This window comes from Hyperolius riggenbachi, chromosome 3, assembly GCF_040937935.1.
Source record: "Hyperolius riggenbachi isolate aHypRig1 chromosome 3, aHypRig1.pri, whole genome shotgun sequence".
Taxonomy (NCBI): domain Eukaryota; kingdom Metazoa; phylum Chordata; class Amphibia; order Anura; family Hyperoliidae; genus Hyperolius; species Hyperolius riggenbachi.
This window is the reverse complement of record NC_090648.1, coordinates 139,093,425-139,108,785: the sequence shown is the minus strand read 5'-3', so window position 1 is coordinate 139,108,785 and position 15,361 is coordinate 139,093,425. Positions and strand designations below refer to the sequence as shown.

At 45.0% G+C, this 15,361-nt stretch overlaps 1 protein-coding gene across 1 annotated transcript in view; it reads left to right on the top strand.

Annotated features, from left to right (window-relative positions):
* Nucleotides 1-15,361, top strand: part of FRMD5 (FERM domain containing 5) — a 173,749-nt gene that overhangs the window by 320 nt on the left and 158,068 nt on the right. The gene's annotated exons all lie outside the window — the stretch shown is intronic.

Genomic DNA, 15,361 nt, shown 5'->3' with positions numbered 1-15,361 from the left:
AATTACATAAGAACCAAATCCCTCTGTCCCTCTTACTATTTGGTGTAATTTGCCTTCTTAAAACAGAAGGAAATGTGTAATAATTCAGCTATAAGTGAACATTTGTGGATACCCACAATGCACTACTACTGAATATGCAATATCCTCTTACTATTTGTCTCTATCAGGACTGATGTACAGATCTATGTAAATAGATGTCTTTTTCTACTGAAAATATGTTTAATTGACTCTAAACAATACTCCCATCCTTTAAATTGATACATTTTTCTTATGAGATCTTTATGGTTTGCATGAATAAGGGTGTGCCAGGGGCATGATTAGTGGTGTGGCTTAAGTGTCCCTCTTTCTTATCTCTAAAAGTTAGGCGGTATATGAGTAATTATGATCTCTGTGTAATGATCTTTCTGTGGATTTTTGAATATGACTAAATAAGGTCACCAGTCTAGTTGAGGGGACCCTCAATTTGGTTGGGACCACCATTTTTTAAGAAATGGGGTACTGCCCAGCAGGGGCGTAGCAATAGGGGGTGCAGAAGTAGCGACCGCATCGGGGCTCTTGGGCCAGAGGGGTCCTGGGGGGCCCATCCCTCAACTACAGTATTAGCTCTCTATTGGTCCTGGGCACATAATAATCACTTCTATAGATACTCTGAATAGTGGTAATCGTTAACAAACTGCTCCCCATCCCCTTCTTACACAAGATGGCGCCTGAGTAGGACGCCTCGGCACACAGGGCTCCGGCTCTTCTGGCTCTTTCCCCTCTTTCCTTTGTGGCTCACCTGTGCCGGGAGGTCAGAGACGTCCCCCCTGCTCTCCTCATCCTGGGGAGTCTGGGCACGCTGTGCTCCGGAACCTGGATCGCAGGGACCATCTACGCAGCCATTCCTCACTCGGCTGGATGCATGGACAGCACACAGGGCCGCTCCATCGCCGGAGGTCAGACGCTAGTGCAGCCGCTCTGAGGAGGTCGGGAAGCCACCGGCGAGTGGTTGTCGCTGCTGGCTGCTGCCGGGGAACGGGCCGCCTCGCCCCACTGCCTGCCGGGGCACGTTGCGGCTCTTCCTAACTCCTACACTCATGAGTCCACCACGTGGGTGGCCACACCGCCGCTGCCGGGGGAACTAAGAGACGCCGCCCGCTTTTTGAAGAGATGGGGACTGTGCTGCACCACCGCGGATCCTGTCCTGCTCCAGTCGGAGACGGTGCGCTCTGCGATGGGGGGAGTTGCTGCCGCGGATGGAGGGAGCTGGGACGTTCTCCGGGTCTGCCTCGCTGCTTGCTGCGGGGCCTCTGCCCATCCCCACCGACGCTGGTCCACTCTCCCGGACCCAGGGGTGACCTCCGGGCACTGCTGGCCGCTCCAACACCCGCTGCACTGCCACATATCACTCGCCGCTGCTTCTTGCTCGGCCACCCACGTGGAGGAGATCCCCAGTGCGAGAGTGGCTCTGCTGGCCACTCCAGAGGCAGTCTCCGTCGACTCCAGCCTGGTAGGCTACACACGTGGAGGAGCTCCTCTCCTCTGAGCTCTCCCGCAGGCCGGACCTCCCTTGATGAGGCTACTGCCAAGAAGATCACCCCACATCCAGCCCTCAATTTGCGGCCACATCTGAACACTCCACCAGGTCCCCTCTGCCTGCAACCATCATCAAATGGACTCTGGACCTGACCAGCCCAGACCGGGCACCAAGCCAGAACTATGCTAAGCGTGGCCCCTCTCAGTGATCCCCTCAGTTCGGCTGGGAGCACTGATTATCTGTACACAATCTGCAGTCCTAAAGGGGACTCTCTGCCTCTGTCTCTCTCCTCTTGCTTGTTTCTGTCTTTCTTTCCTCATTCTCTTTTTAGCTATCCATTCTCTCTCTCTTTTTCTATCCACTCCTTTTCCTTTACACTCTTTAATTTTACACACTGCGGGGCATCTGGAAATGCTGCAGAGCAGAGCGAGCGCCGTAGATGTGACGCTCCCCTCACATAGCACTCCAGTCCGCCCCACGCGTCCTCCACTAGTCATGTGCTGTATTATATATGTATTTCTTACTTATGTACCATACTGTACCTGATTGTATGTGCTGAAGGATTGCATGTATGTGTTTGTACCATCACCGACCCTGTATGAGCCAAAAATAATTCCGGGTACAACCCCCGTTGTACTTGGCGAAATAAATGATTCTGATTCTGATTCTTGCACCTCTGACACTGTAGTTGCTATTGGCAGGTTTTGGTTCGCCGTATCAATTGTTATGTATGGAGTGCTTGGGGGGCTCCATTGTAAAACTTGCATCGAGGCCCACAGCTCCTTAGCTACGCCACTGTTACCCAGCAGGAAACTCTATCCATGCGGCCAACTGAATAGGTGAAGTAAAGGTGCGCAAGCAGAGGCAGTAGCCGAAGTGAGCACCGTGCCTGAAGCCCAGCGGGCAAAGGCTGCTGGCGAGGTTCCTGGTTTGCAATTCTAGCATTTGTGTGGTTCTGATCTAATTGCCGCTGAGTCCTCTGAACTAGACTAGTGCCTAGATCAGTGGGTTGACCTTTATGATTGGCTATATAATAAATTATTTCAGTCCAATCGATTTTAAAATGATCCTAAAGATACTGAAGTGATTGTTCGAGTGGTTTAAATTGGCTGAACATGCACAAGCGCCTCCATGCTACTGTGCTGATGCGGCGCTGCTTGCACAGGTGCAGTATGGCCATGCTTGTACCAGAAGAGGGGCACAGCCACAGTGTTAAGGTGTTATACTCACTGGTCCCGGGGTCTGGCGCCGGCCTGGATATCTTCTGGGATAGCGTGGACATCTTCCCCACGTGGCAGAGTGTACGTGCTCTAAGGAGCACACACGTGCCTCTCCTCTAGTCTCGTAGCTGTGGCTGGGGCAGGACTACAGCACTGGCGTGAAGGCCAGGGTATTTAAACCCTGACCAATCGCTGCTCGGCGCTGCTCTGTCTCAAGCAGCGGCAGCGTGTTTCCACGCCATCTGTGACAAGTGTCACAATCTCCTGTCAGGCCAGTCCTGTCAGTTCAGTCCGGTCACCTGCCAATCCTATCATCTAACAGTCTTGTCACCTGTTACCTTTCAGTCCAGTGACCAGTCACTCTCATCAGTCCAGTCACCTGCCGGTCCTGTCACCTGTTACTTGTCATACCAGTTACCAGTTATTCTTGACCAGTCCTGTCACTTGCTAGTCCTGTCATCTGCCATTTCTTTCACCTTTCACTCCCCTCATCTGCCAGTCCTGTTACTCCCATCTTCTACCAGCCCTGTCACCTGTCACTCCCATAATCTGCCAGTCCTGTAAGTCCAGCCTTCATTCTGGTCTGTCCCTTTAGTCCGCCCTCCTTCCCTTATTGCAGGGTTCACCCCTCCTGTTCTTCTCATCACTGATGGGGCAACTCTATGGGTCGTAACCTGTTGGGCAACAGGCAGCAAAGTAGTCCGTTGCTCACTAGGGGTGACGGCCCATCATCTCTTGCAAGATGCGCTGGGGAAGACCTGTGCTCACTTAGACCCCATGCCCTAGGGGGTGCCCACACCAGTCACTGGTGCTGAGATCAACAGGATCTTGACAGAGGACTCGGGAGGCCTCATTAGGATCCAGAGGATTCCCTCTCCTTAGGTATTTCCTTTTTGCCCTGAGCTTCTCCTTGGGTTCACTTTAATTCCCAGCATAATGAGCATGGCTACTCTTGTTTGTTTTAGCTTTAGTATGTACTGATTGTTGTAGCACTGTGGTTTTCCTGGGACAATATTCCAACAAGGCTGCAACCCCTCATGACAGTTATAGAAATGGTTTGTTATGTGGGCTTGGTGAGCTTTGGCAGGAGAGGTGTATCTGCTTGGTAAAACTATGTGTACCCATTATAGACTGATTTAGAACATCAGTTTTTGTTTTTGATCTTTCAAGGTGCAATGTTGCCTTGCCTGCAAAACAAAAGAATGTAAGCTATGAACTTCCTATTCACAGTACTGGGGACACAACAAAAGGTATGGGCAGGCACACAGGATCAAAAAGCAATATGTATAACTGAAAATTGTGAACGTACCAACATAATGCAACACTCCAATGTGCTCTAAGCATGCAGTCCAGGATGCTAAGCAATACAATAAGATCAAGAATTGGGTGCTAGAGACATAGAAAAAACACAAGGACACCGGGAGCCCTTTCTGGTGTAATATCGTTTGGTAATTGGCAAACGGTATATAGTACTGGTTATACTTACAGGTGTCAGTTGCTGTATGAGGCAACCACACGTCTTAGCATGTGGGGGAAGTACCGTCCCCACTCGGCCTTTTCCAGAGGATGTTGTAGGTCGCTGCTCCTTAAAAAATTGTCCCTTACACTGAGAGCGTGTAGTGGGCGCCCAGGAGCACTACATGCATTTAGAAGCATTGTACTTGACCTGAGGAAGCGGTTTAAGCTGCGAAACGCGTTGTCTGAAGTGCTTACAGTCCTAATAAACTCATCTTTTACCTTATACCTACGCAAGTCTCCTTACTCAAGATCAAGAATCGCTTGGCACTATATAGAGTGTTTATTGCCAATAACTGTATGACAGCTGACATCGAGTGAAGACATGTATTCATACAATTTATGTGAGCATGATACTGTCACCTGCACATTAGAGCCTCAGAGGAAGCTTGCTTAAAGCGAAACGGTTGTCAGGACGCGCACCCGATTGTGCCCACTGTTCACCCAGACACCCCGCTACTGCCATCAATGATAAGTATCATGCTCACATCAATTGTACAAATACATGTAACAAAAGCAAAAAAAGAGCTTGCACCTTCCGTCTTGGACATCGTAGTAGTGAGAGTTGACAAGCAAAAGTTGTGTACCTTAATTCTTGCTGTGCAGGCTGCTGATGGTGGGAGTGAGGGACAAAGGTGGGTCTAGTGACGGCCGTTTCGCGTCCAAACATATGCTCTGTCACCCTGCGTTCAAATGGAAGTGATTCTTGATCTTATTGTTTCACAGTACTGGGGAAATGGAAAGGGGGAGGAGGGGGTATCAAAATATACTTTTCCTGGGAAACAACATATTGAGAAATGGCCATGGTCGAAATATCTACCCCCTTCAAGGATCTTCTGGTTTACAGTATAATCCCCTAAAATGTGATCTTCTGAATTTAAATCATGACAGTCAGCAAACTTAGAAGATCTTTTCCCTTGCATTCTGATTTCTCTAACTAGTCTCCCAACTTCTTGGCCTGCCTTGCTGTCATAGGGGGTTTGTCTCCTACTCTTTCCACCATCTTCTTATCTAAATGCAAAACACGTCAGTGTGTTTCAGTAGTTTCCCTCAGTAGACCCCAAATGGGGTTATTATCCTGAAAGGTTCACACCTCATTTGGGAATCTCTAGCCCTGGTCTAGATTTCTGAGAGATGGCTCTGAGATGAAGCCCAAGCCTTAGCTAGCCCTCTTATCAATACCTGGTACCCTCTGTCCCTGAGTATCTTATAAAGATCATGGGATTCCTTTGCAAAATCAGCATCCATCACAGAATACCTTCAAACAGAACAATTACACTCCCAGAATGCAGCACACAAGTGTGCCAAAACTCACAGATTGTAGGTTTGAGAAACGCAAAGTAGTAAAACAGACAAAGGTTGACAGTAGGGTTGCTCATTCAGATTCCGCAGAATTAAAATGTACGCATTTCCAAACGGAAATCCGATTTTCCGCAACTCAGAAGCATTGGACCAATCAGAGAATGAGGTAATTTTAGACCAACCACAAGACTAATTTTCAGTTTTCTCCATTATTATTTTATTTTTATAAACAGGATCTTCTAAAAAAAATTAGCATATTGTGATAAAGTTCATTATTTCTTGTAATGTACTGATAAACATTAGACTTTCATATATTTTAGATTCAAATACACACAACTGCAGTAGTTTAAGCCTTTTATTGTTTTAATATTGATGATTTTGGCATACAGCTCATGAAAACCCAAAATTCCTATCTCAAAAAATTAGCATATTTCATCCGACCAATAAAAGAAAAGTGTTTTTAAAACAAAAAAAGTCAACCTTCAAATAATTATGTTCGGTTATGCACTCAATACTTGGTCGGGAATCCTTTTGCAGAAATGACTGCTTCAATGCGGCGTGGCATGGAGGCAATCAGCCTGTGGCACTGCTCAGGTGTTATGGAGGCCCAGGATGGTTCGATAGCGGCCTTAAGCTCATCCAGAGTGTTGGGTCTTGCGTCTCTCAACTTTCTCTTCACAACATCCCACAGATTCTCTATGGGGTTTAGGTCAGGAGAGTTGGCAGGCCAATTGAGCACAGTAATACCATGGTCAGTAAACCATTTACCAGTGGTTTTGGCACTGTGAGCAGGTGCCAGGTCGTGCTGAAAAATGAAATCTTCATCTCCATAAAACTTTTCAGCAGATGGAAGCATGAAAGCTCTAAAATCTCCCGATAGCTAGCTGCATTGACCCTGCCCTTGATAAAACACAGTGGACCAACACCAGCAGCTGACATGGCACCCCAGACCATCACTGACTGTGGGTACTTGACACTGGACTTCAGGCATTTTGGCATTTCCCTCTCCCCAGTCTTCCTCCAGACTCTGGCACCTTGATTTCCGAATGACATGTAAAAGTTGCTCTCATCCGAAAAAAGTACTTTGGACCACTGAGCAACAGTCCAGTGCTGCTTCTCTGTAGCCCAGGTCAGGCGCTTCTGCCGCTGTTTCTGTTTCAAAAGTGGGTTCATGCTTCCATCTGCTGAAAAGCTTTATGGAGATGAAGATTTCATTTTTCAGCACGACCTGGCACCTGCTCACAGTGCCAAAACCACTGGTAAATGGTTTACTGACCATGGTATTACTGTGCTCAATTGGCCTGCCAACTCTCCTGACCTGAACCCCATAGAGAATCTGTGGGATATTGTGAAGAGAAAGTTGAGAGACGCAAGACCCAACACTCTGGATGAGCTTAAGGCCGCTATCGAAGCATCCTGGGCCTCCATAACACCTGAGCAGTGCCCTAGGCTGATTGCCTCCATGCCACACCGCATTGAAGCAGTCATTTCTGCAAAAGGATTCCCGACCAAGTATTGAGTGCAAAACTGAACATAATTATTTGAAGGTTGACTTTTTTTGTTTTAAAAACACTTTTTTCTTTTATTGGTCGGATGAAATATGCTAATTTTGTGAGATAGGAAATTTGGGATTTCATGAGCTGTATGCCAAAATCATCAATTTTAAAACCATTAAAGGCTTGAACTACTTCAGTTGTGTGTATTTGAATCTAAAATATATGAAAGTCTAATGTTTATCAGTACATTACAGAAAATAATGAACCTTATCACAGTATGCTAATTTTTTAAGAAGATCCTATATATATATATATAAATATTTTTTTTGCATTCTCCGACGCAAAAAAAATGACAAATGCAATACTCATCAGAATTTGGCATTAGTGGAAATTTAAATTTCAGTGCCCATGTTAAGCCCCATATACACACTACATAAAACTCGGCCGAGACATCCAATAAGAAACGCCTCTGCTGAGAATCCAGCATGTGTAGAGCAGCCCCGCCCCCCTCGGCCGGTGGCACCTCGCCCACATTTTAGTGACATGTCTGTTCAGCTTCGGCCCTGCATTGTGGCTCGCGGGTCTGGTCCCAATTCCCACCAGGCAACATTGCATAAATGTGTGTGCAAAAAGGTGCACTGATTTTTTCTCTATCTCTGTAGTTCTAAAAACAGGAGTTACAGCACCCCTGAAATGAAAGATGGAGGCTGTCATATTTATTGCCATATTTATTTATTATTGATTAATTTGATCTCTCCCGTGTCAGCTGACTGCCACAGCGGATAAGCTAATTTGAAAGCACAGGATGTTAACAATATGTCTTCTTTTATGGAAGCAAGAAGTAGTAACACTACAGATTTATTGTAGGATTTGTATCAGCTGTAGCAAATAATTTTTTGTTTAATGGTTATTTTGCTGATGCTTATCTTTTAGAGCAGAAAGGAAGTTCTGAGTTCAGGTCCGCTTTAATGTGGAAGATCCTCAGTACCATCCGCACGTGAATTCAGTAAACATATTAGACCAGCAGGGGTCACCAGAAGCCTCTGCTGGTTTTATACTGCAGTGATTCTCCTTTGAACATAAGCTCATAACGAAATAACTTGGCCTGTTAAAATTGCCTTTTCCCAACAAAAAGGACCTATCCAAACCATGAAATGGCTATACTGACTATACATTGGCCCTATGTCACCATATTGGGATGCACTGACTGGGAACAGTGAGGCAGCATTGTGACAAAGGCTGCAGAGTGCAAAGAACTATCATGCTGCTGATAAAGTTCCATCCCCACATTTTACTAATTTTCCAGTTCCTTGCAAATTACAGTCTCTCATCAGAGTCTAATCACAAAGTAAGAGGAACAAGTACCATATTTAAATCCTAAGTGCACTTCCACTATTGTGAAGAATTCTAAAATTCAAAGTATATGTATACAGTACACCTCAAATGCATGTTTGTCTCAGGGTATTATGCACCATAAATTACCTTGTTCCTATGTCGCTGTCACTTATAGTAGGTAACAAAAATCTGACACGTTCATCTCCTGATAGGGAATTAAAAATAAAAACAGGGAACACCAAGAACCCCAATAGTGTAATATGTACTGGTAAATGGTTACTAGATAGAGTAAATATTAATACTCACAAACCAGGGTTACCATTAGGCAACCACTGTAAAGGCAGGTGGAGAGATTTTCTTCTACTGACCACATATGCTGTTGCTCCGTTGTTATTGCCTGATGAAGCGGGATCAAACCTACAAAACGCGTTGCATATTTGGAGTTCATAAATAGAATATATTGACTGTCTTTACCACAGTCGTTGTGTGTCTACTTGGAGGAGGTAAGTCCACCACTACCTCCTCTATTTAGCCAGAATTAGTTTTTTAAGCTCATTTAGCTTCCTTTTACCCCGATAGGGAATTCTCAGTATTTACTTTCATTCTTTACAAAACACTCGCTGTGAAGGGTCTATATTAAGATGCCGGCCGACCCCCCCCTACTAGCTTGTACGCTATTTTAGCAGTTGGACTGAAACACAGGCATTCAGTACGGTAAGTGCTTTTGAAAATAAAGAAAACCCTGAGAATCTGCCATGAGGCGATGGACTAATCCAAAATCTGTCAGATTTTTACTACCTACTGTTAGTGACAGCGACATAGGAACAAACTAATTACACTTGCTCATTTTATATTTATGCATACACATGTATTTTACATTTAAAATTATTATTATTTTTTTCATTAACATGTGCTTCTCAGTCCCACTAAACACCTCATCAATGTACCGGCAGCTGTCACCCGTCCACACCAGCAGATGAAATGCTAGGCATAAGCAAACCAGGCGATTGCCTGGCCTGACATCTGCAGGAGGGGACACCACAGACCTATTCTTTACACATTGGCTTAATGAGCCGTAGTGCGCCCTATGCACACCTTACATAGCAGTGTGCGCTGCTATGTTAGTTACGCACATTGCTTCCTTAGCAATGCACAAAGCAATAGAGAGAAAGAAAGCCCATATAGCTAGCACCACTTGATTGAGGTATATAATCATTTATTCAAAAAATATATAAATGGTTGTATATATAACATCTATGACATATTGGAGTATCAAAAACATACATAAAAACAATTAAAACCGACCATATGGTCGCATGTGGTAACAGCTGCAAACAATCATGTCCATATAAGTGATCAAAAAACGGATATAATACCACTATATGAGTCACAAGAAGTAGCAATGTATGCTCAGATAAACACCCCAGTGTGCATCAAAATAGAGCACACTCAAGGTTGAACCCGGGTTCAGTAAAGTGCAAGGCATATAAGTGGAAACATACATCAATGAATAATTATATATGAAAAAAGCATGCAATTTTCAAAAGATAGTGCAGAGTAAATTGTATAAAAATGACTGCTATATACACAATAACCTAGGAGCAGCCTATACCTGGAGTGCACAGTGAGAAAAGAAGTGCAAGAAATGAGGAGAATACTTAGCCCGGGAAGACCAGGGAGGCCAGGACAGTGCAGCTGAAGATGTAAGGAAGTCCCTTCAAGACAGTCCCGCAAGCTCCGCGGGCGTCACCCCGCTTTGGAAGGAGAGGAGAGGGAGGTGGTATCCCTCTCCTCTCCTTCCAAAGCGGGGTGACGCCCGCGGAGCTTGCGGGACTGTCTTGAAGGGACTTCCTTACATCTTCAGCTGCACTGTCCTGGCCTCCCTGGTCTTCCCGGGCTAAGTATTCTCCTCATTTCTTGCACTTCTTTTCTCACTGTGCACTCCAGGTATAGGCTGCTCCTAGGTTATTGTGTATATAGCAGTCATTTTTATACAATTTACTCTGCACTATCTTTTGAAAATTGCATGCTTTTTTCATATATAATTATTCATTGATGTATGTTTCCACTTATATGCCTTGCACTTTACTGAACCCGGGTTCAACCTTGAGTGTGCTCTATTTTGATGCACACTGGGGTGTTTATCTGAGCATACATTGCTACTTCTTGTGACTCATATAGTGGTATTATATCCGTTTTTTGATCACTTATATGGACATGATTGTTTGCAGCTGTTACCACATGCGACCATATGGTCGGTTTTAATTGTTTTTATGTATGTTTTTGATACTCCAATATGTCATAGATGTTATATATACAACCATTTATATATTTTTTGAATAAATGATTATATACCTCAATCAAGTGGTGCTAGCTATATGGGCTTTCTTTCTCTCTATCTATTTATTTTTTTATCTTGCTTTTTTGAGCCCTAGCACACTTTTTTTCAAGTGTTGCGGACATCACTTTGTGTTCTAATGCACAAAGCAATGCGCATAACATTTACTGCGGGTGGCCCTGTTTCTGTGAAGTATAGCTACCGTGCAGTGGCGTAGCTAAGGATCTATGGGCCCCGGTGCGAGTTTCACATTGGGCCCCCCATGCACTCTATACATAACAATTGATACGGTGCGCCAAAACCTGCCAATGGCAACTACAGGTGCAAGAAGGGTATGGGAAGCAGTTTCCTAATGATTACCACTATTCAAGGTATCTATAGAAGTGATTATCACCAGCACAGGACCAATAGAGAGCTAATGCTGTGGTTGAGGAAGGGCCCTAAGGGGCCCCTCTGGCCCAAGGGCCCCGATGCGGTCGCTACCTCTGCAACCCCTATTTCTACGCCCCTGCTACCATGATACTTCACTCGTGGCCGCTACTGTATTAATTTACATTGCTATGTATCAAGCCCCATTGTGCTTATGGAATTCTTGTACACAACTGTTAGTTATGTTAAGAAAGGGGTAGATGCTAATTTTAACACCTAAATGGGCCCTGACAAATAGCAATAACAAACCATGCCATATAGCATTACAGTGATAGAGCAGGTGCCATTAATGTGCTAATTGAGCGGTAATAGTAACATATTTTGTCTGTATTGATTGTTGCAACTCTTCTGGATTTCCAGGACCATATTCCAACCTGTAAAGACTCAGGCTGTACATAAGCAGTATAATTCCATTGTAAATTGTACCTAAGAAAAACTGCGCCCGTGGCAAACATGGCAATGGGGGGGGGGGGGGGGGGGGTTAGGGGGGTAGATACGCATCCTTGAATTATCTTAACATGTAGTTTTGGTTTAATTGGCTGTGTGCAAGTTGAAGTGAAGAATGGCCTGTTAGAATGGTGTATCGCAATAGGTCAGCTATGCATATCTCCCAAATAGAAGAAGTAACCAGGCAGCAGAATGCCCCCTGGATAAAAAGTATGTTTATGTAGAACACCAAGGATGCTATAGAGCAATTCCCCCAGTAAGAGGCACCCCTGGCTTATTATGGCACATGCCATACCTGCACCCTGTAGATACGCCTCTGGGCTACACACCACACATTACAATTAAAGGAAGGGTTTGTTATCTGGGTTCAGTGAATTTGGGCCAGTGGGGTGTATCTGGCCTGGTAATAATTTGTGTGCAATTGCCATGTCTATACAATATCTTACAACTATCTGAGATCAATAGTCCAGAAACTTACCGAGTCCTCCTCAACACCATCACCATTGGCCGGGACGCTGTGACAGGTAATGACTGCACTCTTCTTCATAAGCAAGCGTGGCTGTACAGCGCCACCCGCAGTATCATGGAGCCACTCGTGGACGAGTAGCTTCAGCTTACTGCACAGGCGTGGCCATACTCACACAGGTGCAGTACAGCCACACTTGTACTCAGCAGAGAGTGTGGCCACGAGATCATATCCAGCAAGCTCTTGTCAGATATGTTCATATGGTGTACAGCAGGGTCAAGGAGGACATGGGAAGCCTATGGACTATCCAAATGCTTCTGTAACGATTGTGGAATTCTCTCCGTGGTCAGCGCACAGGACACGCGCTGACACTGCGGAAATCCTCCACAAGCGTATAATTTGAGAGAACCCAGCAAAAGGTGCAACGCACCTGTAGAGGGAAATTCTTGTCGGCAGATGGAGCTGTGGAGTGCAGAGGAACAGATCCTCTGCCCTGCCACAGACGCCAGACAGGAATTGTACGAAGGGAAGAACGCAGGGCAAGATAGCCCTTAAAGAGAGAGAGTAAAGCGACAGAGTGTATGTGTGTCCACCAATCTAGTCGCCACCCAGCAACGATAAACACACAACCATGAAGATCAGGTGAGAAGGCAATCGCAAGAGATGGCGATTGCTAACAGTGACACAAGACAGAATAAGCACAAAGGAGGAATGTATGTGTGTGCACCAATCTAGTCGCCAACCGGCGACGGTGGACACACAACAGAGGAAACCAAGTGAGAACGCAATCGCAAGAGAAGCGATTGTGAATGAGAATGAGCACAGGGACAGAATGTATGTATGTGCCTCAATCTAGTCGCCAACCCGCGACTGTGCACACACAACAGCAGACACGAAGTAGGAACGCAATCGTGAGAGAGGCGATTGCCAGAGGTAACACAAGGCTAAAGCAAGACAGGGCATGAGAGTAGCAAAGGCACAGCAATTCATACAATGAGAAGATAAGGAAAATAACAAACGCTAACTAAACGCGAACACCGCACTCATTCGCAACAGCGAATGCGTTTACAGTGCGATCTTCGCACGTAAGGCGCAACAGAGACAAGCACGCCTAACTAACCCCTGCCACCCAAACACGAAACAGAGAACGTGAGCGCTTACTTAACGGTTACCTCACCGAGCCTCCAGCAAGCGTTCGTAGCAGACAAGACAGACAGACGGACGGGAAACAGGATAGGAAAGATCCACTGCTCTTTCCGCCAGAGTGAGTGCGATCCAAGTAAAGCAACAGAGCTTAGCAGGATCCACTGCTCTTTCCGCCAGAGCGAGTGCAATCCAAGTTCAGGGACAGGATAGGAAAGATCCACTGCTCTTACCGCCAGAGCGAGTGAGATCCGGGTTCAGGGACAGGATCACAGGTCAAAAGGATCCAGAAGGAGCTACCGCTAGGGGCTAGTGCGATCCAAGCAAGACAGGCAGATGAGATAGCCGGTGGCAACCGCTGCCCCAGCTATACTCCAAGAAAGCAGATCAGAAGGATCCACAGCCGCTACCGCTAGAGGCTGGTGCGATCCAAGTAAGACAGATGAACCAGAAGGGGCTACCAGTAGCAACCGCTGCACTGGTTAGCACCCACTGACATGACGATTTACTATCGACCACCGTTGGCGACAGGACAATCACAGCAGAGAGGCAACATAGACAAAACAGATAAGCAGGCTAACTGCACTAGAGGAGCTGCCTAGAGCAGTCCCCAGAATTACTCTAAGATACCTATAACAATCCAACAGGGAAGGCTGACACTCCAGGAGTGTATATAACAAACCGTTATGACCAGCAAAGCCTTCTGGTCAGCAGAAGGCTGTTATACTGCCAGCCCTCAAAGGAGACAGCTGGGCAATTTGCATGTACTGTATGCAAATCCCTCAGCAAAGCAACTCTGAAAGTTGCAAGATGAAGCCAGGTCTCTTTTCCAGAGACCTGCATCTCTCAGACATAAGGAATGGTCAAACAGCTGTCTGCTTGTGTAGCCAGCTGAGCGGATCATTACAGCTTCCTTTTTATCTAGGTAAGTATCTCCCTTATTGTTCCTCAGGCCAGTTCAGGTCCACTTTAAAGTACACTTAACTGAGAGGGATATGGAGGCTGACATTTATTTCCTTTTAAACACTGCAAATTGCATGGCTGCCCTGCTGATCCTCTAATGCTTTTAACCACAGACCTTGAACGAACATGCAGCATATCATCTGTTTCTGACATTTTTGTCAAATCTGACCAGATTAGCAGCATGCTTGTTTCTGGTGTTGTTCAGATATTACTGCAGCTGCAGAGATCAGCAGGACTGCCAGGTAACTGGTATTGTTTATAAAAAGTAAATAAATATGGCAGCTTCCATATCCCTCTCAGTTCAAGTGTACTTGAAGTCTCTAAAGTGGAAAATCTGGCATGCCTCCACTCTTTCCCAGTGCACACCCCTCTACCAGCTCATGACTAGGGAAAAGCAGAAAATTATCCTCACAAGAAAGTCCATCCAATCCAGGCAGTGGGAGCCATACTAGCCAATGCAAGCCACTAGATGCCACTAATTAATAATTAACTGGCAACTTAGAATTTCCCATGAGAAGATGGACTAGTCCACATCAATCAGATTTGTCAGACTTTTACTACTTACTGGAAGCAACAGCGACATAGAAGAATCCATCCTGGGACAAACGTACATCTTATATGTATATGCTTTAACCACTTGAGGGCTGAGGGTTTTTACCCCATTAGGACCAGAGCAATTTTCACCTGTCAGCGCTCCTCCCATTGTTTTGTCAATAACTTAATAACAATGACTTGTTTTTTTTCTCCACCTATTAGTCTTTCTTTGGGAGGTACATTATGCTAAGAATTATTTTATTCTAAACCATTTTAATTGGAAATAAGAAAAAAAATTGAAAAAATTTATTATTTTTCCGTTTTCGGCCATTTTAGTGTTAAAATAAAACATTCTAATGTGGATAAAACCCACACATTTTATTTGCCTATTTGTCCCGGTTATTGCAACGTTTAATATATTTCACCAGTACAATGTATGGTGCCAATATTTTATTTGGAAATAAAGGTCTATTTTTTCAGTTTTGCGTCCATCACTAATTATAAGCCCTCAACATAAAAAATAACAGTTGTATACCCTCTTCACATATCTAATAAAAAAAAGTTCAGCCCCAAGGCAACTATTCATGTATTTTTTAATGTGTGTATATATATATATATATATATATATAATGTTTGGGTACTAAGGGGGACATGGGA